The following is a 22,380-nucleotide window of genomic DNA, read 5'->3' as shown; positions in this document are numbered from 1 at the left end:
ATTGTTTCCACCGGTGTTAACTTGCTAAATTTTTTGTCATCGAATGCTGAAAAATCCACAGCGAGGGGAATTCTTTTGTCGGCTTTCTTTTTCATTTTTCATAACTCGTATGGCTCGAGTATTATTGTATTTTTTCTGAAGGGGCGCTATTCAGATCAATGGAGGGAGTTATTTTTCTGCATGAGGAAGTAGATTTTTTTTATTCGGGGGGCTTTCATTCATATGCACTTTTTTGTGTTTTCATTGTGGCACGGGGGAAAATACTCAATCTATGATGAAGGCGTTATTACATATGTTAATGTTGCAGGGAGCGGGTATTGGGCGTGAAGGAATATCATTTTTACGAGACATTGATTTCTCCCGATTCAATTTTCTCATTTTTACGTCAACCTCAGCAGAGAGATTTTTTATTTTTAGACACATTGATTTTTCGTTACATTAAATTATTTAAATTTCATTAAATTTGAATAATTAAATGTATTAAATGGAATAATTTAATTTAGTTAAATTCAATTTCACTTAATCAATACATTTATTTTATTTTATTCATCGTATTCAGTTTTATTTAAACTACTTTTTTTAATGGTAATGTCATTAATTTTCGTCATACTTCTACCGGAAACTGATGACTTCTCTTGTTGCAAAATAGTGATTGTAAATGAAATTTCCCAATCACTAATCCTCTGAATAGAATTCAATGTCACTCTTGTGAAGATGACTGTCAGATCATCTATGAAATTGGACTTATTTTCCGACAGTCTAGTCAAACTCAAATTTACTCCTCCATCAGCAAATAAATTTCTCAAACATCTCCGCTCCAATCCTATCACACCTCCATTCCTCATTCACCCCCCATTTTCACCCCGAGAGAATAAATGGAACGGAAAGAGTGCGCACCCAGGACACACCGCATTTGTGCAGTAACTTCCGGTTCGAGTGTAGCAAGGGCACCCAACTCTGGAGGATCCGTTGGTTCGTAATCACGAACTTTTATCAGTCTCCGGCCCCACACTCCATCACCTAGATGAAATTGTCGGATAGAGCCATCAACTAAAATGTTTAAAATGTTTAAAATGTTTAAAATGTTTAAAATGTTTAAAATGTTTAAAATGTTTAAAATATTTAAAATAGTTAAAATGTTTAAAATGTTTAGAATGTTTAAAATGTTTAAAATAGTTAAAATGTTTAAAATGTTTAAACTGTTTCAAACAAAAACGTAACATTTTCTGAAAAACTAACGTGACAAAAAAAAGTCACACGTGTAATTTTCAAATGTCTCGTACCAGCCCCTCCCACGGTAGCAAATAAAGTGTCTTCTCTTTCATGAAGACCATTTTTTGTTGCACCACCGTGAAAGCATGCAGCTGAATTTTTCACCCTTCCTCCTCCCCTCCCTCCAAACAATTGGCCGAGTGCATCATGGACGCGAACTAGGCCGATATGCAGCTCGATAGCGTCTGAAAAAAAATTAAAAAAAGCCCAAACTAGAAACTGCAATCAACCCTCCGTCCTCCACCATTTCAATTAAATTAATTGCCACGCTGCAACGCATCCCTGAATTCCTTCGCACTTGTAATTCGTTACAGAATTTAATAAACTTTTTCTACATGACCGGGCATCATTTTTTTGTCTCCTTATCAGAAAGAAAACTCGCGCTCCAATTAACCGAAAGTCCAACTGTCTTTGTTGGACGCTCGATTGCGTCTCAAAGGACGAGAAAGAAAAACTGCAACAAAACTGTAAAAAGTGAAGAAGTAAAGAGGAAAGTTCAGCTGCATTTTTTTTTGTCTGACATTTTTCCTTTTTTTTCGGTTGTGTTGAGCTTTTGTCCTTGGTCTTGTCTTTTCAGGTACGAATGTAGAGCACTTGACTTCTTTCGGCTCTTAATTAGCCGGGTATAACTACTTGTGGAGGTCTAACGACACCGTTGAAACGTCGGTGAGCCGTTGAGTCGATTAACAGGGTCACGTGTGCTCCAAATGCTGCACGGAGAAAATTATTTGGTGAATTCCGACAACTAATTGTTGAATTTCAACAACTAGTTATTGAATTTCAATGACTAGTTGGTGAATTTGAACAACTAGTTGTTGAAATTCATCAACTAATTGTAGAAAAAAATGAGTTCCGATAACTAGTTGTTGAATTTCGACAATTAGTTGTTGAGTTTCGACAACTAGTTGTTGAATTTTAACATCTGGTTGTTGAAATTCACGAAATAATTTTCTCCATGCAGCATTTGCTGAAAAGAATGAATTACTAACCAGTAAGTGAATTTCGACAACTAGTTATTGAATTTCGACAACTAGTTGATGAATTTCAACAACTAGTTCGTAAAGTTCAACAACTAGTGGTTGAAATTCAATAACTAGTTGTTGAAATTCAACAATTAGTTGTCGGAATTCAACAACTAGTTTTCGGAATTCACCAACTAGTTGGTAATTCATTTTTTTCAACAACTAGTTGGTGAAATTCTCCACACAATTTTCTCCGTGTGACGAGGAAAATTGTCGAGGCTTGACAGGAATGCCCGCTGGTTCTGTCATTATTCTTGGAGCTTTTGGCATTTTCAATGCAAATGCACATTGTCGTGTTTAAACCCCAATCCACCAGCGAGTGTTAACGTATAGACTCGAGGGGGCGATGGGTAACTGGGTGGGCGGGTGCCTTATCATTCGACAGACCTCGATAACGATGTAATTTGTAGTTACCATGGTTCGGTTATTATTCATTATGCTTATCTGAAAATGGGGATATAAATTTGTTGACAGCCCCTGCAGGGCCAGCCCTTTTTGCCGTGTCATTTGGATGAAACGGGTGGAAATTGTGTCGGGTGTACAAGTGGATGACATGTTAAGGGAATTCTGATCAAATTTACAAAATCGTCGTCGAATTCCGGAATTGAATTTTTATTTTATTTTTTAAGACTGTGTCACTCAATCCAGGAAATCAGGGATTTTCAGCGGTTCTCGCGTTCATTAATTTTTATCTCAATAATAATGCAGGAAAAATGAATGGTTTCAATAAAGTTATTCACAATAAGAATTTAGTTGTTGAATAATTTATTCGGAATCGTCATAATCCTTTTCGTTTTTCTTTTGCTTTTTGCTTTCTCTTTTATTTTTAGGGATGTATTATGTACTCCATACATATACATATACTATTGTATATACATATATATTTTTGTTTAGAACCAAATTATTTTCATTACAGTAAGAAATTAATTTCTCTTTTTTTCCAATTACTGTCAACAAAAGAATATACTACATAAAAAAATATGCATAGCCACCATATTGCATTACTTGATAAGCGGAATAGAGGTTTCAAAAATCGTTGCACTGGATTTTTTAAACGTAAATCAAAAGACTGTATGATTTAATTGTCAAGGATGCGTTTGCATCGCTCGAACATGAATGCTTCGCCCTCTTCTCACGAAGTAAATTGTTTATTTAAATTATGTAAACTTTATTTTGAATTAGATAAAAACGTAGCGAATTCGCTGGATAATTCTATTGCATTTCCATTGAACTTTTCTGTCGGTTTTTGGTCGATTGTACTGCTTTCTTCTCATCATTTTCTCTATAACGAAATGTCAACATTTTGACCTTTCGTCTGTGACAAATGTTTTGGCTGCGTTCACTGGAAAAATAGACCAGAATCAGTTGCTTGGTGTCTTTATGAGTGGCTTGACATTGTCCTGACATTTCACGAGACTCATAGGACCGATAAAACAGTACGTACAGAGTTCTAAAAGGTCGTGTTTACACGAGTGGAACGGAGAATTGACGAACTAGAGTGATGTAACACTTGGAAACATTTCGTAGTCAGTTTTGTATAAAAATTCCACTATCCCCGGCACTCAGGTCGGAATAAATTGGAGGGGATGGGTGTTGCGTGGTGTTTTCGAATTCAGTATCGACAGATTTTACGTATTCATTGCGATGCGAGTGCTGGGTGGAGTTTTATCATAATTCCCGGTGGATTTGAGACGAGAAAAAAAACAAAATAATCAGATAAAGCCCGGGAAACAAATTCTGGAATTATTTTTGGTGACGTTTCCAGCAGATACGAATAATTTTCGATGCAGAGAGATTGGAAAATAAGTGTGGGTGATTGCATTTCGCTATGCACTCAGAGAAAATCGAACTAGTTCTCAAACAGAATCCTTTTTTCTCAAACAAATTGCAAATTAAAAATTACAAAAAAAATTGTTTGGTTTGAATTTCAAAGTCTCATGTATGAATAATTGCTCTGACTTCATTACAACGAAATATTTGGCTCTAGAGGCGAATCATTCGTACGAGACGGGGTATCTTTTCAAGATGAAACTATATCTATTAGAGGGAAGTTTACCAAGAAATGGAATTTCTTGCTTGGATAGAAGATAATTTTTTTCGGAACAACTAAATCTATTTTTGCGACAAAAATTTTTCATCTTAGGAGAGTCTTCTAATGGTTAACACTAGATTTTATTTTTTTTTGTAATTTCTAACCCGCGATTTTTTGGGTTCAAGCAAGACTTGTTTGAGAAATTTTTCCTCGCAGTGTGCAATTTCAGAGATGAGACGGAGGTTTCTTATTTCTGCGAATGCAATCAGTATTTCTGAGGATGATGTCAGAGGTATTGGTGACGATTCCATTCATGTTGGAGATCAATGAAACATTTTTCTCATATATTGTAGAGAGAGACGTATCTTGTCAAAGGGATGGGGCTCCTTTTAGAAGGAGAATGATGTGTTTTGAAGACGATCCTTCTCCTGATGGCAAGAAAAATGTCTCGAAAACATCGGAGAATTTCACTCTGCCATTCTTGCACTGTTAAATAAATTTGGGTGAATTTTCCGGGGATCTCGAATTTGATTGAAGGGAAAAAAATAATGGAATTCAAATTTCGTGGAAACTGAAGTAAAATCTCATTTTTTTTAGTGGCAGGAAGACAACAATTCCACAATTTACAAGGAATTCCTTTAAAATTCTTGGAAGTCCACTCGCAATTCCACTTATTCTATTGAAATATTTTCTACAAAAATTTTTTCGACTCAAATTCTCCAAATTTTTTTCATTCCATTTCTCTGTTCTTTTCATTAAAAGAATCAAACGGCGGTTCAACTTGAAAATTCTGAGCCACGAAAATTTTATAGAATATTTTCCATTGAACATTTCAATAGAATCGTCAAAAAAACTAGTCGAAAGTTCAATCGAATTCCAATAGAATTATCCAGTGAATTCGCTGATTTTCAGGCATATCATCAATCAAATCTGCAGAGCAATGTCACTCATGTTCAGGGGCCCATCGCAAATGTTTATAAATTAATCCCCAAATTTCAGTGATAAAAATCACTGCATCCAGCATCACCCCTACTTGGCGATGAAGTCCTGAAAATCAGTGACATATATCCCTGAAAATCAAAACAAATTTGCTTCGACAACAATTCAAATGAAGAAAATATTCCCCAATGTAAAAATTTCAGGCATTCAGTAATCTGAAGGATATTTTCTGGCACAAATAACGCCCCCCGTGGGATTTACTCTCCCTCCAACGCCCCAAAAAATGCAATAAAAATGCCGATAAATAAACATCCTCCTCGACTTAAAAAATACAAATAAAAATATTTAGCATCCTCTGGAAAAACAAATTCACCGATGTTCCCTCATCCTTCCACTATCGAAATCCGATTGATCGTATAGCTGAAAAAGTTTATCTCCAGCGATCATCTCTTCGGGGGTTTATAGTCCGGCGGATTGGATAGCACTGTGTGGCATGAATTTTAACTGCATGTTTTATTTGCAAAGTTATAGGTACCATGTGTAACACATAGGTGCAAAGATATATCAACGCTGGGTGAAGAGTGCAGCCCCCCTTCAGGATGATTTACATAGTTTTCTCGTGTTACCCCATCGACTCGAGTCTGTGGAACCTCGAGGACATACCAAACTCTTCGCTTCTCTTCTATTCGCTTGTAAAAATGCACCGCCGGAGAAGGATCACGTATTCAGAAAAGGCGGAACGTAAAAGGAGGAAAAAACATCACTGTGTCGCGGGATAAATGACACGGCAAGCGTAAAAATGGCGGCGAATGGGCGGGCAAGGGGGGGGGGATAGGGGAATCAAACATTGAAGACGGAAAATAACGCTCAAGTGAGGTGAAATCCTCTCTGACACTTTTGCAAACCCTCCATCTCGCACCTCTCAGTGGAGGCGCCATTTCGATCGATCCCGATGGCAGACCGAGTTGAGTTTCGAGGAAACACATCCGGTGGACCGAAGTTCCAGCGGAACTTTGCAAACACCAGTTTTTTTATCGTTTCTGCGGGTTAAGTGGAATCTTGTTTTTACATTCGGGATGGGGGCGGTGGCAGGGGGTCGCTGAGGAAATTTCCGGTTTGAGGAACTGTGAAGTGAGCCATTTTCCCACCGAGAATTTTGCGGTTTATGGGGAAATGAAATTCCTCGGGTTATTCTTCATTGGACAGGTAATTCAATTTTTCAGAAGTTTTCGAGGGAATTTGTAGGCGTGAGAGTTGATGCTTTTTAGGGGCGGGGATTTGGGTAGGTTGGGGGAAGTTGAGAAGTTGGTGCTGAATTGATGGAATTGACTGCGTTGGGAAAAAAATTCTGATGTGTGAGGCATATTTAGTTGAGACGAGTAATTTATCTTCAGTTGACGGAGGATATTTAAGTACTTTGGATGTTTTTTCTCCAGTGAAATGCTTTTATACTTTTGTAGTCGAACATCAGAGGTTTTCTTTGAGGCTCATCTGACCATAAGTTTCTGTACATTTTACAATAATTTTATCATTCATAAAAAAAAATTTTATGATTTAAACTTTGCAGGTCTGAATTTGAATCTAGATATTGAGCCGTTAGAAAACTTTTTAGAAATTTGAAAAAAATGAGAAAGTTTACTTTTGAACGAAGATTGATGAAATAATGTGAAAATTTCGATTTTTTGAAATTAGGAGCATTTTCTGTGAATCATTTATAAACAATCAATTTTCCACTATAAAAAGCATTTGTTAGGAATCGTAACAAATTTATTCATGTTGAGAATTTAACCAGAAATAGATTGTAGGCCGTGACTATTCGCAACATTGCGTGAGTCACTCCCGTACACTCCATACACTCCACGCATGCGTGAAGTTTGTGTGTTTCACGCAGCCGAATTTTCATACTGCTGTGTATTTCACGCAGTTGAAATTTCATACTACTGTGTGTTTCACGCAGTTGAATTTTTATACTACTGTGTGTTTCACGCAGTTGTATTTTTATACTACTGTGTGTTTCACGCAGTTGCATTTTTACAAACCTGTGTGTTTCACGCAGTTGTATTTTTATACACCTGTGTGTTTCACGCAGTTGAAGTTTTATACTACTGTGTTTTTATAGGCCTGTGTGTTTCACGCATTTGTATTTTTATACGCCTGTGTGTTTCACGCAGTTGTATTTTTATACGCCTGTGTGTTTCACGCAGTTGCATTTTTATACGCCTGTGTGTTTCACGCAGTTGTATTTTTATACACCTGTGTTTCACGCAGTCGTATTCAGATACTCCTGTGTATTTCACACTCCTGTGTGTATAAACACACAGGTGTATAAAACTTCAACTGTGTGAAACACACAGGCGTATCAAAATGCAACTGCGTGAAACACACAGTAGTATGAAACTTCAACTGCGTGAAATACACAGCAGGATGAAAATTTGGCTGCGTGAAACACACAAACTTCACGCATGCGTGGAGTGTATGGAGTGTACGGGAGTGATTCACGCAATGGTGCGAATAGTCACGGCCTAGATTTTATGTCTAAAAAAATAAGCTTTCAGAAAGTTTAAACAATTTTCATTATTTTATAGGCAACGAATGTTTAGAAAAATAATAATTCTGTGCAAAATGTAATGTGAAGAACGCTAAATCATCATGATTTTTTAAATTGACGAATTCAATTATTGAAAATAATTGAATTTATAGTGCGGTCTGTACCAAACTGCACTGTTAGAAATTTTTGAAATTTCATAGAAGATATTATAGTAAATCTTATGAGAGCGATATTCAATCAAATTTACGGGAAAAATGGTTATGAAATTACAAGTTTTAAGTAGAATTCACGAAAATTCATGAGTTTTCAGTGAAACATGAATATTTAGAAACAAAATGACATAAATTTTCAATTTTTCTTTGAATTTTCCTGATTTTTCTCAATTTTCACATAATAGTTGAACTGAAAAATCAAGTACTTTATTGATTTCCAGATCATTTGAACAGAAAATCAATGAAATATCCGATTTTTCAATGACAAGATTTCCTGAAATTTCAGTGGAACTTGAACACGATAAAAATTTCTGGAATTTGACACTGAAAATTCATACGACAATTTTTAACAGTGTGTAAAAGATAATTGGATATCCTTGAAATATTCTTCTACCGAATTTTGTTCTTTTTTCTCCATGTGAATGCAGTAAACGATGCATCTTCGATTTGAGGAAAATGTTCGTCATTCAACATACGGAACAGAACAATTCCCCTCAGAACTCTCCAGCTCGAGTGGCTGATAGGCAAATAATTCATCTCTCCAAAACTTTCCTCCTCTGCATCACATTCAACATCCTCTCATTTTTTATCTCATAAATTCATTAGAAATCGTGTGAATTGCATTAATTCACCAACTTTTCGCGTACGGGGGTGAGCTTTCCACTCGTAATTGAACGGGAGTGGTCCACAGAGTGGAATGAAACGTTAATTATACAACTGTTATGTATACCGGGTACGGTTTGAGAATCTACATGGGTATAACATTGGTGGTAAAAGCGAGTTAGAAAACGTCTCGTTCTGGAGTAATGCCAAGTGGGACATGTGATAAGGGTTATGCGGGGGGTTGAAATTTTCATAAGAATAGAGAAAATTTCATTTCATGAAAAATTGGGTCCAGAGGCTGTGACCCTATTTGCTGGCTGCCTCCAGGATGTGAGTAATTTCTTGAGGTGCAATTCGGTCTTGGCGGCTTCTCGACGAAGGGGGGGGGGGGGAAATTATGTAGATTGCGTTATGGATCTGGCCGCCATTTTTGATGCACTTCGATTTGTTACTTCCTGGCAAGAAATGGGGATATTACTTGGAAGTTTTCTCCTTTCATTCGATTTTTTTTGTAAAATTATGTCTAAATTTGAAGTCAAACTTTGCAGATGATTTTTTTCATAATTCAGTAGCGAAACGGTAAACAGGGTTGAGTAGATTTTCAAGTATTGGCCAGTTTTTGATGCATATCTCGAAATCTAAAAGAGATAGCAAAATTTTTCTTACGACCTTTTTTATAACCCTTAATTGGCTGTACGAAAAAGGTTATGAGAAAAATTTTGCTATCTTTCTTAGATTCCGAGATATTCATCAATAGCTGATCAATAGTCAAAATCGACTTAACCTGGTTTAACGCTTCCCTACTAAATTAAAACAATGATTGGAGAATGATAACTTTGGTGCTTTTTTGGGGGTGGGGATATGTTTAGTTCATTTGTTGAGTCTAGCCGCGTTTTTATGCAATTAACTTTGTTACTTCCTTCCAAGAAATAGGGATTTGTCTTAAGATCTTTCTTCTTCTTTCATTCGATTATTTATGTAAACTTATGGCTAAATTTGGAGTAAACCTTTGCCAATTGTTATTTTTATAATGAACAAAATGATTGAAGCATGATAATTTCAAGCCGTATTGTCGGCATTTTTTTATCACTCTTATAAAATAAACTAAGTGATAAAATTTTGAGATTAATCAAATAATTTATCGAAATAATTTGCTCATAAAAAGAAATTGTAGAAAATATCCCTATTGACGTCTTTTTTTTCATTTTCCATGGAAGCTCTCCGCAATTTTCTCCACCCTGTTTTTTTCCCGTTACAGCTCTGTTCTCTCAGTTTTTTTTCCACTTTCTGTAGGTTTGAGTGCTGTATTTCCGTAATCGATGGTAAGAATAGTAGAAGGGGGAAAATCTTGGGGATTTGGAGAAGTTGAATTCGTGCAGACGCAGTGGAAATTCACTTTTCATTCAACGGAAGAGTGATTCGTTAAGGCGTGGAGATGTGGAAAGTAGGTGGAAGTAGCTGGAAAGTATCTCCCGAGGATTTGTGAATAATAGAGTGAAGGTGATGGCGGCAGCCAGACGCAAAAATTAGCTCTGCTAAATTTGCATTCTCGTTATGTTAAAATTCAACTTCTGGACTCGGGAGCTTTTCCTCGCTCTGATGATTCAAATTGAGTATTTTCATGTTGCTGTTTTCCAGGAGTTTTCATACACTTTTTTTAGGGTTGATGGAGTTTCTTATTTTGGAGTTGGGAGTTTTGTTTCTCATTTCGCTGTGCTACGTTGACGCAGACCATCCGTTATTTCCGGATGGTGAAGGAGAACCCCGGTGTTTCATGCGAATGAGGCGGCTGAACGGATCGGGGAAACGAGGCGGAGAAAAGAGATGCCCTTTTGGTGCGAATGCTCGTGAAGAGAGCAAGTTTTCGCTGTTGTTGGGGGAGTTTTTTTGGGTCAATAATGATGAGCTTTTTGCGGATGAGAAAAGTTTTGGGTAATTAAGAGGAGATACACGGGTTTGGAATTGAAAGTGTTTGTTCTTGACTCAATCTGTTTTAATGGAAGGGGGTGGAAAGAGTTTGGTGATAATTATTCGGTGACTAAGTGCACTTGAGTATATTCGTGTCGCACTTTTTTCCTGTTATACACTTTTTATCGCTTTTAAGTTCCGCTGACATTTTAGAAAATCACATAATTTTTAGAAAAAAAAACAAAATTCTGAATTCTGAAATTCTGAATTCAGATATTCCATTGATTTTCTATTCAAATGATGTGGAAATCAATGAAATATTTGATTTTTCAGTTCAATCGTTCTGTCAAAATTCAGAAAAATCCGGAAAATTATTTTACTTTGGGTGCAAAAACATTTTTGTCTGTGTCTAATTTTGAAATAAAAATGAGATAACTCCTTCATATCTACACAAGTCCCCAACATACACTGTTAAAAATTCTCGTCTGCATTTTCCGTGCCAAATTCCGGAAATTTTCATCGTGTTCAAGTTCCACTGAAATTTCAGGAGATCCTGTCATTGAAAAATCAAATATTCCATTGATTTTCTATTCAAATGATGTGGAAATCAATGAAATATTTGATTTTTCAGTTCAATCGTTCTGTCAAAATTCAGAAAAACCCGGAAAATTCAGAGAAAATCCATTTTTTCATTTTTCTTTGGGTGCAAAAACATTTTTCTCCGTATCTAATTTTGAAAATGAAATGAAATTAATCAATGATCAAAGAGAAATAGTAATGATTGAAAAAGTTCAATCATTTCTTCACGTCTACGAAACTGAAAGCGACATTTTCGTAATCACTTTTTCATCGATTCAATTTCACGAACAGAATTGAATTAATCCACGACATCTCGGGAGTAATAACCTCGAATCCTTTGTCAAAGGAATGACAAAAGATGGGAAGAATAACTCCTTCATAACTACGTAAGTCCCGTTGGATGAATCCGAGCCCGCTCTGATGGGGAAGAACAGAGCGTCTAATCTGATCCTTCATGTTTTCCTATCCGCTGACACCGGAGACGGGATGGTATAAATAATGTTCTCTTGGTATTTTCTCTTGCCGGAAAATAAATAACAATTAAGACGAGGGAAAATGTGGAATTTGGGAAGTCGTGAATCAAACACTGGGGGGTCTGGCGGGAGGCCATTGTCTTCGGTGGATGTGACCTTATGGGGCATTATGGATGAGTGTATTAGAGCTTAAAACTAGGTTGAAGGAGCGAGAAATCAAATAGTAAGTGAACAAGGAATTAATAGAAACTAATGAGGCAGTGAGTTGATTTTTCACTGCATTGTTAGAAAATAAATTAAATCTCATGGACAGATAATTAGTAACTTTCAGGAGAGAGACTTTATAATGAACTTTATTTGAATCAAATAAATCATTTTTCCGGGTGTACTCATTTTTCCTAAATTGGTTATTTTCTAGAAGGAAGAATTTCGATTAATTTTCGCTTCCGAATGGAGGAATTGTAATCGTTCACATTTAAGTTTCGGATTTTTCGTGTTATATCGACTCATTATGATCCAAAAAGTCCGCAAATGCAATGTTTAGAGCGTGTTCGATTGTTCGCTAATGAATCGATGGAATTGAATCGTTTTTCCCTCAAATGTAGGTATTATTGAGCCCGATCAATCGCCAAAAATTAAAATTCAATTCATTTATTACTTTTTAAATTTTTCAAAAATTGTTTTTTTTCGCAATAACTAAAAAAATGTTCCGAATTGATTGAATGATGGTTTAAAGAATTTGTTTAGTTGTCCCTTTGAAGGCGATAGCAATAATCGTTATCTTGATTTACTTGAAAATTTGCAAAAATATTGTATTTTATAAAAATCAGAATTCACGGGATATCTTTGGATATCAGGTTTCCAATGAGTTCAATCATAGCTTAAAATGTTTGTTTTAACCATTAAGTCGAAGTTAAAAAATGATTGCGATAGCCATATTAGTTTATTTGATTTTTATGATGATTGTTGAAAATTCAGAATTTTTCATGAATTTCCCTAAAAGTGAGCTTTTTGATGGTTTCTGCAAATATGTTTCAAATTCATTCAATTATACATGATAGAAGGAAGTGATGTGCAATATAATCATTCGGAAGCATATTGCTAATTTATTAGCAAAAATAACTGTATTATATGCAATACAAGAGCAATTTCCCACTTGTTTATTTAATGTTGATAATTATTGCGGGAGTTTCCTCCCAGTCGCAACTAACATGATCATCTCCCAGAGCAATATAATTATCATAATTGAAACCTAATGAGGCTTGTCTGGGAATGACTCGACTGGAGAAATCGGCATTGAAAAATAAATCCTTCTCTCAAGCAAATGAATATTTGGCAAAAATATTGTTTTCTCTGAGTGACTGAAGCACAATTACGTGTCACAAACAATGCGCCCAGAAATCCCTTGCCCTAAGTGCCCTTTAATTTCAATCGAAATGTGCCTGTACCATTCCCCATCAACCAGCATCTCATCAATATTTCAATAACATGATTTTCCCGGAAAATGCACCTGCAGTACTCCATCACTCTACGAAAAAACAATTGAATTCTCAGAAAATTTTCTCCCGCACGAGAGGAAGGAAATGACATCAATAAAGTTACCGTCAATAGCGAGTAGTTGGCTGCATGCGAGTATCATGTAGTCCCCCGAGATATTTTCCAGCTCGTTGAAACCATTCCCATGGAGTCAATATCGTCCCCGGTCCAATATTAAACGAACCTCACGACAACTTCCAGATAACTCCTGTCATATTTTCCCCCAAATTTACAATGCAATGTGAGAGAATTGCTCCCCTGAAATATTCATTTTCCCCGGCTACTCCCGGTTTTTTTGTCTTCACGTTCAAACAAATTTTAAAATCCATGTAATTTCAGAGAGTGAGGCTTCACGTTGGCTGTGGTCAGCCCGAATATGGCCATTCCTTCCCCCCCCCCCCCCCGGGAATAGTAAGCAAGTGACCCAGATTCCCCTGACTAACATTGGATTTGCAATTTTATTGCATTGCACTGCTAAGAATTTTATACCCTCCATTTTCCTCTTTATTACCACCAAAACATGCATTAAGGAATTTTACGTCACTCATAAAAAGAAGTTGATCGTAAAAAATAGGGAGAATTGAAGATGGTATGACAGTATGTTAAGCGATCAGGGAGGCTTGATGATGCTGCTGAGGGGTGGGATTGGAGGAAAGCCCTTTGAGTTATATCTATTGCTTCATACTTGGATTTGAGCAAGTGCATCAAATACTTGTGTTTATGGACTTCGTTGTGTTCCCTATTCTTGATATTTTGATTCATAACAGCCTCCTCCAAATTTATTAATCTTGACTTTTATCCTCGTGAACTTGAATAGATGAGAAATCGGATTATTGTTTGTTCTCCACGCCATCGTGAAGCATAAAATCCTGCATTTTTGTTGGTTGAAATTCAGGAGGAGAGAATAATCAATGAAATTGTAATTTTCAGGTTCATATGACAATAAAAATTATTGGAATTGTAAAAATTTAGAAAACTATGGTATTCTGATTAAGTTTAAGAATTCAAGCTATCAAAAAACTAAATGTTATTGGAATTTCTAAAATAAATCAAATTAAAATCCCCAAAATTGAATATCGAAATGCAACTATTACTCAAATTTTAAAAAATTCCAACAGTGTAACTGCATTAAAAATACGGTTATAATACAATGACTATCTACGACAAGTGTAATAGATCATTCTGTTCTCCTCTTTATCACTCCCGAAACATGCATTACGGAACTTAACTTTACTCATAAAACCATGTTGAACGTGAAAAATGGGGAGTAGACAAGACAGTGCAGTTAGTTGTGGGGAATCAGGGAGGATCGAAGGTGCTGTTGAGAAGACGAGATTGGAGTGAAGACGAGAGAATGCTATCGAGAAAAGCCCCTTAAGTTGTATCTATTGCTTCATATTTAGATTTGAACACGTGAAGGTACAATTTTTAAAAATGAGTGGGCTATTTGTTTATCGATTCTTAATTAATGGAATTAATGCTATTTCATTAATTAATACTTAATAAAATTGTAGTTGTCAGGTCCATGTGACAACGAAAATTTTTCGAAATTGTGAAAATTCAGACAATTATGGTTCTGAATGGCCCATGAATCATTTGATCTCAAATTCAGTAGCGAATTGGTAAAACGGTTTAAGTCGACTTATCTCCCAGTTGAATTTTGAGGAATATTTCCGAATCTAAGGGAAATAGCGAAATTTTCATAATTACATTTGTTGTAGCTCTCAATCGGCTCTACAAAAAAGGTTGTAACAAAAATTTTGCTATCGCCCTTAGATTCCGAGATATTTATTGACAACTGGTCAATAGTCAAAATTGACTTGTACCACTTTATCACTTCGCTACTGAATTGAATTCAAATCCACAAAATTAAAAACTCAAATGCACCTGTGACTCAAATTTTAAAAAATTCTGACAGTAATTGAGTTAAGAAAACAGTTATAATACAATCACTCTCTGGGACAAGTATAATAGATCGTTCCCTATTCCTCTTTATTACTCATGTTCTGGAATGATCCGCCAGAACATGCAGTACGAAATTTTACGTCACTCATAAAAATAAGTTGAACGTGAAAAATAGGGAGCAGACAAGATGGTGTTGCAGTAGGTTCGGGAATCAGGGGGGTTGAAGGTGCTGTTGAGGAGGTGAAATTGGAGTGAAGACGAGAGAATGCTATCGAGAAAAGCCCTTCAAGTTGTATCATAGCGTTGGATCTCAGTGGGCTGGGGGACTCACAATACTGGGGTATTCAATCCGGTAGATCCTCGAGAATATCTTTATCGAGACGTCTTGGATGGATGTAAATGGACTGGTTCGTTGAAAAGTGGGAAATCTGAAGAGCCAACGGATTTTCCGGGAAAATCCGGTGGACTTTAGGGAATTCCTAGGCTATTAGGACGAGAGAGAGAGAGAATGCGGAGCGATAATTCTAATATAGAAACTTTCTCGAACAAATCGAATCGATATTCCTCCGCTCAATTTTTAATTATTTCCAGAATAAACCGTAAAGTTTAAATGCTTATCGATAAAACAATTAATTGTTGTTTTTAGGAATGATCATTAAGGTACAGTTTATTGTGGAATAGTTGTTTGACATAATTAATTAATTAACCAAGAGCTAGAAAAAAAACTCTGGAAATTGTGTTGGGAACAAATTTTGCGAAGCTTTATAGAAAATACGAACAATGTCTCTCAACAATTTCTCTTAAGAAGACTCACCTACGAGATAATTAACAAATTAATTGAAATCCTCCTGACTACAGGATACAGTTGGAGTTTCAAGACGAGAGTGAAGTCATAACTGTTGATGCAGCAAGATCGTAGAAGTTCTTGGCATACCTTCACGAGAGAAAAAGAAAATACGAATTGTTCAAGAAGTCAATAACGTCAATCGAGGCAATGAACTTCTTATTGTTTCATTTTCCCGGAAATGACGTCGGAAGAAAATTTGAGAACATGTTTTACCGGCAAATTTTACGTGGTACAAACGAAAATTTTTCGACACTTTCGTACAGTTTATTTGGATGACATGAACATTGGTCTGTATTTCAAAAGCTATTTATTTGACGTGAATAAAAATGAAATGATTTCAATCGAATAAACTATTTCGCTGGATGTAATGAGGATTTTCTGCAGGAAATTTTCTCGCCTCTTCAAATTTTCTCTCAAATGACCGCAAACCCTCAACAATTTCTCCATTGAATTCCCTGCAAATAATAATCCCTCAAATGAAATTCGATAGCAATACTAATAAACTCCCGCCATAAACGTTTCTCCACGATTCCCCATTAATATTTACTCATCTTCATTGAAATTTGAAAAAATAATAAAATAATTGGTAATTAAAATTTTCCACTTGTCTACTGAGTGAAAAATTTGGAATTGGAATATTTAATTCATGATCCATTTAATAATTAAAAAATTGTTGGGTAATATTAAGCAGTTAACTACTGCTAAATGTAACTTAATTTAAAATTGATGTCTGATAAATGCCGAGTTATCGAAATTTCCACGAACTTTTCCCTTGAATTCCCCACAGATAATAATCCCTCAAATGAAATTCGATAACAACACTAGTAAACTCCCGCTATAATCGTTCCTCAACGATTCCCCATTAATATTTAGTCACATTCATTGAAATTTGAAAAATAATAAAATAATTGATAATTAAAATTTTTCAATTGACTACTGAGGGAACAATTCGGAATTAGAATATTTAATTCATGATCCATTTAATAATTAAAAAATTGTTGGGTAATATTAAGCAGTTAACTACTGCTAAATATAACTTAATTTTTTTTTATCATATAACTTAATTTAAAATTGATGTCTGAGAAATGCCGAGTTATCGAGATTTCCACGAACTTTTCCCTTGAATTCCCCACAGATAATAATCCCTCAAATGAAATTCGATAACAACACTCGCAAACTCCCCATAAACGTTCCCCAACGATTCCCCACCCCTCACCATGGCCATCAAGTTGAATATTATCAATTCAACCAAACTTTCCTTTTCCAACTTGTCTCACCCGACAGCCCTGGGCCCAGTTACCTGAATTCAATCTGGTATATCGACAGCAGCATTGTGCACCACCTCTTCCCATTCTCCTTTTTTCCTTCCATTTCGCCCAGTCCAACCCCACCTCCGCGCTCTGTGTCACCCTTTGGAAGTCACGGAAATCCAATAGACACCCACGACCACAACTGGAAACTCTCTGGGTTTTGGAAAACTCAATTTCTCGGGCGTCTTTGATATTTCTCCGACACGTTCAAACACGGTTTGATGCGGATGGGGGTGAGGTTTTAGCCTTACAGATGCCTCACGGTTTTATGTATACAGAGGAGATTGGGTTTGGTTGACAGGAGCCGGTGGGAAATCAACGTGGGGTTAAAACTTCAGGTGTTGGGCCACGTGTCAAATGTTTATCAACAGCATCGCGCACGGGTGAAGGCATTTGCACGTTGATTGATGGGTGAAATCACATGCCGGTGATTTATATCGCTGGGACAAAAATTACTTTTAGCGGAAATCTACGCTGTTAGGAAAAACGTGAATTTTTGTGGACAATTATTTAGGGGGGATATTAAGGGGTAACAGAAGGCCATCGTTTTCTCGACATTTTTAAACAAATTTCCTACTTAAGATTATTAATGTTTTTGGAACCCAAAGCACATTGACCTTCATCAGCGCCTCCTGGAAATTAATGTGCTTTGATTTGTAAAAATATCGATAACTTTGGGCAGGAAATTTGTTGAAAAATTTGGAAAATTGGCCGCATTCTGTTACCCCTTAAGGGGACATCGACGGCGGTGGCTGCATGTATGAAGAGAAATATTCAATAAAAATTTTACGGAACTGTCAATAGAAAATTTACGGAGCTGTCACAGGATTTTTCCAGAGCGTTCCGTAATTTTGATCTGAATCTCCTGTGAAAATTTATGATACCTTCACTTAAATTTTCTGAGTCGATCCTGTAATCGGTGAGCGAATTGTGAGTTTCGTAATTTTTACTGAACATTTGTCTCCGTGCGGTTAGAGTGTGGGATTGGCATGCGCGAGACCCGGGTTCGATTCCCGGCTGGGGGGGCCAAAATTTGTGACACTCTAAATCTCACGGTTTCATTATCGAACGGGAGTCTCGCAAGAGACGACTGTACCTCGGCAGGTTTTAGCCTCAAATGAGGTTTTCCCTTGTCCTTCGGCGAATGCGGTCCAGGGGTTGGGGGGTGGGAAGGAAACAAATCGTAAAAACCCAAAAGGGTATACGAGAGAAAAAAAATATTAAGGGGAGAGTACTACACGGAGAGAAAAATTCAATAAAAATTACCAGAAAAAAAAGAAAAAAAATACGTTTCGAAACATAATCCGCGAGCGGAGTAGAATTCAATAAATGTGTGAGTCGGAACTGAAATTGTACGAATCGCCACGTAAATTCTACGGTTTGTTTCGTAAAAATTAACCACCCGTCTGATGACTCACCGCTGTGGGGACAAGTCCTTCCGTAATTTTTCCCCAACGATTGAGAAATTTTACGGAACGGAACGTAGAAATAACTCACCAGCTTCATAAAAATTGTTGAACGTTCAAGAATTTTTGATTTTGGAGGCACAATAAGTCGGGAAGTTTCCGTAAGATTTTACTTCTTCGGGAAAAATTACGTGACAATTTGAGAATTCACTGAATGTTTCAGATTTATTCTCTTCCATTCCCATAAAAATTGCCGGAAAATGATTCCCCATTGCGGATTAGGTGAATTGATCCGTAATTTTTACTGAATATTTCTCTCAGTGTACTTATTCGAGTGAGATTTCTCATACATTGAAGATCGATTATATATGTCTAAAAATAAATAATTAGTACAAAAAAATGATTGTTTATTGTTCGTTTGCCCGGCGACTTTTTTGAAAAAATGTGCACAATAAAAATTACGAATTAGTTTCTTGAAATTCGCCTTCGGCACGGCATTATTCCATTTACTCAAGTAATTAATGGTCGAGGTTTTACGCACTCTTCCACTATTTAAACTCATCGTCGGCATGTCAGTTTCACATGCATTCGCCTCTGTTCTATTTTGATTATTTCATTGCACAAGAAGGACGATTGAATTTGCGGCTAGACCTCATTATTTGGATGATTGCAGTGGTAATCAAATTAATGGGAAGAGGATGGAGTATTCACGGAGATTGAGTTAGTATTTTTCGGGTTAATTATTGCGGAGTGTCCTGCCATGGGCGGAGGTTAATTCTTCATCGCTTGGTGCATGAATATTTGAATTTTTTCATCATTATTGGATCACTGGAATGGGCGCTTGTAATCGGGACCTTTTGACTCTCTCTAATTAAATATATTAGGAATCCAGTGAAAGGATGTAGGATGATTTATTATTCCTCGGGTGAATTCTCACACCGTTCCGCTCAGTGGATAAATCCACACGGATGAATGATTTAAATTGCTGAATTAATTGCTTCAGAATGGAGAACAGATTCAGATCTACGCTATCATTATTGTTATAAATTTCATGGATTATATTTTGGTTGTTTGAATGGACCACATTTACTGAATTATTGTAGTACATGCAATTATTGTTTAGTGCAGGAAGAGACAAATAAATTATAAATTACACCTAAATTCATGCGCGGAGAAAAATTATAGAGTATCGTGAATTTTTCTCCGCCTTTTCCTCACCTTCCTTTACCTTTTTCTTTTTCTTTACCTTTTAAAAATTCATTATATACTTCATAATTTTTTTTTCACTGACTCGGAAAAATTTAATAAACGTGAAGCTAATTTGCGCCGAATCTGTAAAATTTACAGTTTTAATTTATTTAATTTATTGCTCAATATTGCGTAACCATTCACATACGTGCAGCAATTTTTCCGTAATGGAACATCACTTTTTTTTACAAACACTATGTAACGATTAAATTCAAAATAATTCGTAATTTAATCTAATTCAATTTTAGAATTAAATCCAATTGAATTAGTACAGAAAATTCATATAAAGTGACTCGCGAAAATCGTCCGAAATATCCCGCGAAATTAAGGATGAAGTCCATTAGTGACTGAATATTCCACCAATATCAGGTTCATGCAATTGTTATGAGCCCATTTTATCTCATTCGCTACATGAACATCAATTATTCAGCTGATGAATTATTTCTCGCAATGAGCCGAAGGAATCGAAACCAAAAGTTCCTGAATTATCACAAGCCTTTGGTGATTATTTTTTCAAAAGAAACTCCAAACGCGGGAAAAAATTCACTCACAATTACGCCAACGGTAAACGCTGAAAGGACTAAAATTTCTGGCCACTGGTCTGATATGAATGAAATTGAATTTTCCCCCTCTGTGACAGTGGCCATTCTACCATTCTCAGGGAATTTTCACGCTTTCCCCTTCCCCCGGTCTCATGCACCATGTGTCCTTCATTTCCACCAATCGGGAGACTACGTGAGTGGCTTCAAATTTAATAATACCGGTCCCTAATAGTAATCCAGCGAAATGCCCAGCGAATGGCAGTAGAAAAATTCCAGGTGCAATCGGACAAACATAAGAGCAGCCAGGAATTACTCCAGCCCTCCAACTTCAGAATAACATTCTGCACAAAGACGGAAATTGCTCTCCAGTAATTAAATCAATATTGATTTAATTAGTCCCTGAGTTTGAGAGAAAAACTTGTGAATTGTATGACGGGGCGAATCAATCATTAATGTCGAGAGTTTGGCTCGAGGGGGCTCTCGATTATTTTTTCAGGCTCACTGGGTACTTGACTGTTTTCCACCTGAAAAGTACGAAAATTATTTTTCAAAGATGCACAGTTTTAATTGCTCGTGTTCTAACGCTGAACGAATCAAGGATCACTTAACTTGCGTGGGCAACCGACTGAATTAATTGCAGTCTGCCTTCGTTAGTCAATGTTGTGGGGAATTTTTCGGGGTGGAGGGATCATTTTGAGAAGATATTTTGGATTTGGTTTTTCACGTGAAGATTATTCTGGGGAATTTTTCTCGTGTTAATGTTTTTTTTGGGATTTTCGTTTCCGAATGGAAACACTGTATTTCCGTTTTGAAACACCGAAATTTCCATTTTTGCTTCTGAATGGAAGCATTGTAATCCTTCAAATTTAAGTTTTGAATTTTTTGTGTTGTCGATTGCTCGCTAATGAATCGATGGAATTGAATCTTTTTTTCCTCAAATGTAGGTATTGTTGAGCCCTATCAATCGTCATGAATGAAAATTTAATTCATTCATGAATTTTGTTATTTTTTAAATTTTCCAAAAATTGTTTCTTTTACGATGACTAAAAAAAAGTTCTGAATTGATTGAATGATGGCTAAATAAATTTGTTTGGATGTCCTTTTGACCGAGTTTGAAGATGAAGGCGATAGCAATAACCGTTATTTTGATTTATTTGAAAATTTGGAAAAATTCTGTATTTTTTGTAGATCAGAATTCCCGAGATATCTTTGGATATCGTGCTTCAAATTGCTCCATTCGTGCTCCATTAAGTCGAAGTTAAAAAAAGATTACGATAGCTATATTAGTTGATTTGATTTTTATGATGATTGTTGAAAATTTCTAATTTGTCATGAATTTTCCTGAAAGTGAGCTTTCTGATGGTTTTTTCAAATGTGATGTTCCAAATTCATTCAATTATGTATAAATAAAATTTGTCTATTAACATTTTATCGAAGGGCTAAGGGGAGAGATAGAACTGTAATAGCCAATTGGTTGTATAGTAGAGAGGGAGAATAAGAATAACGATGAGGATAACATTCAACTAAAAAGCAATCTTATTCAATTTAATAAAATTAAATAAACAATAAATTGGACATGATAAACGTAAATAATGTGTAACATAACCATTCGGAAGTATATTGTTAATTTAATAGTAAAAATAACAATACTAGATGTAATACAAGAGCAATTTCCCGCTTGTTTTCATTCAATTCAATCCAATCCAATTTCAAAACAAAAATAAAATTAAGTTAATTAAGAAAATTCATCAACAGTGAGTTCAACTTTTATCTCACGAAATAAAAATTGTTTCCATAATTAAAAATTTGTAACAATAAAATCTAATTTGATTATCTTACAAACAAAACGTTCAAAGACCCTACTTCCTACGAGATGTTCTCTTCTACAAAAAAAATCCCCTCCATTTTTTTCTGAAACTAGAATTTACAAAGAAAAACCGAGATAATTAGTAAAGATTTCGTATCAGACTTGACTTATTTGACCACTCGAGCCGTGAT

At 35.9% G+C, this 22,380-nt stretch overlaps 1 protein-coding gene across 1 annotated transcript in view; it reads left to right on the top strand.

The window, feature by feature from the left end:
* Window positions 1–22,380, top strand: part of LOC107041449 — a 51,687-nt gene that overhangs the window by 22,681 nt on the left and 6,626 nt on the right. The gene's annotated exons all lie outside the window — the stretch shown is intronic.

The sequence above is a fragment of the Diachasma alloeum genome, unplaced genomic scaffold (genome assembly GCF_001412515.2).
Source record: "Diachasma alloeum isolate Michigan unplaced genomic scaffold, Dall2.0 Dall_scaffold_00365, whole genome shotgun sequence".
NCBI classification, from domain to species: domain Eukaryota; kingdom Metazoa; phylum Arthropoda; class Insecta; order Hymenoptera; family Braconidae; genus Diachasma; species Diachasma alloeum.
This window is presented reverse-complemented; position numbering and strand designations above follow the sequence as displayed.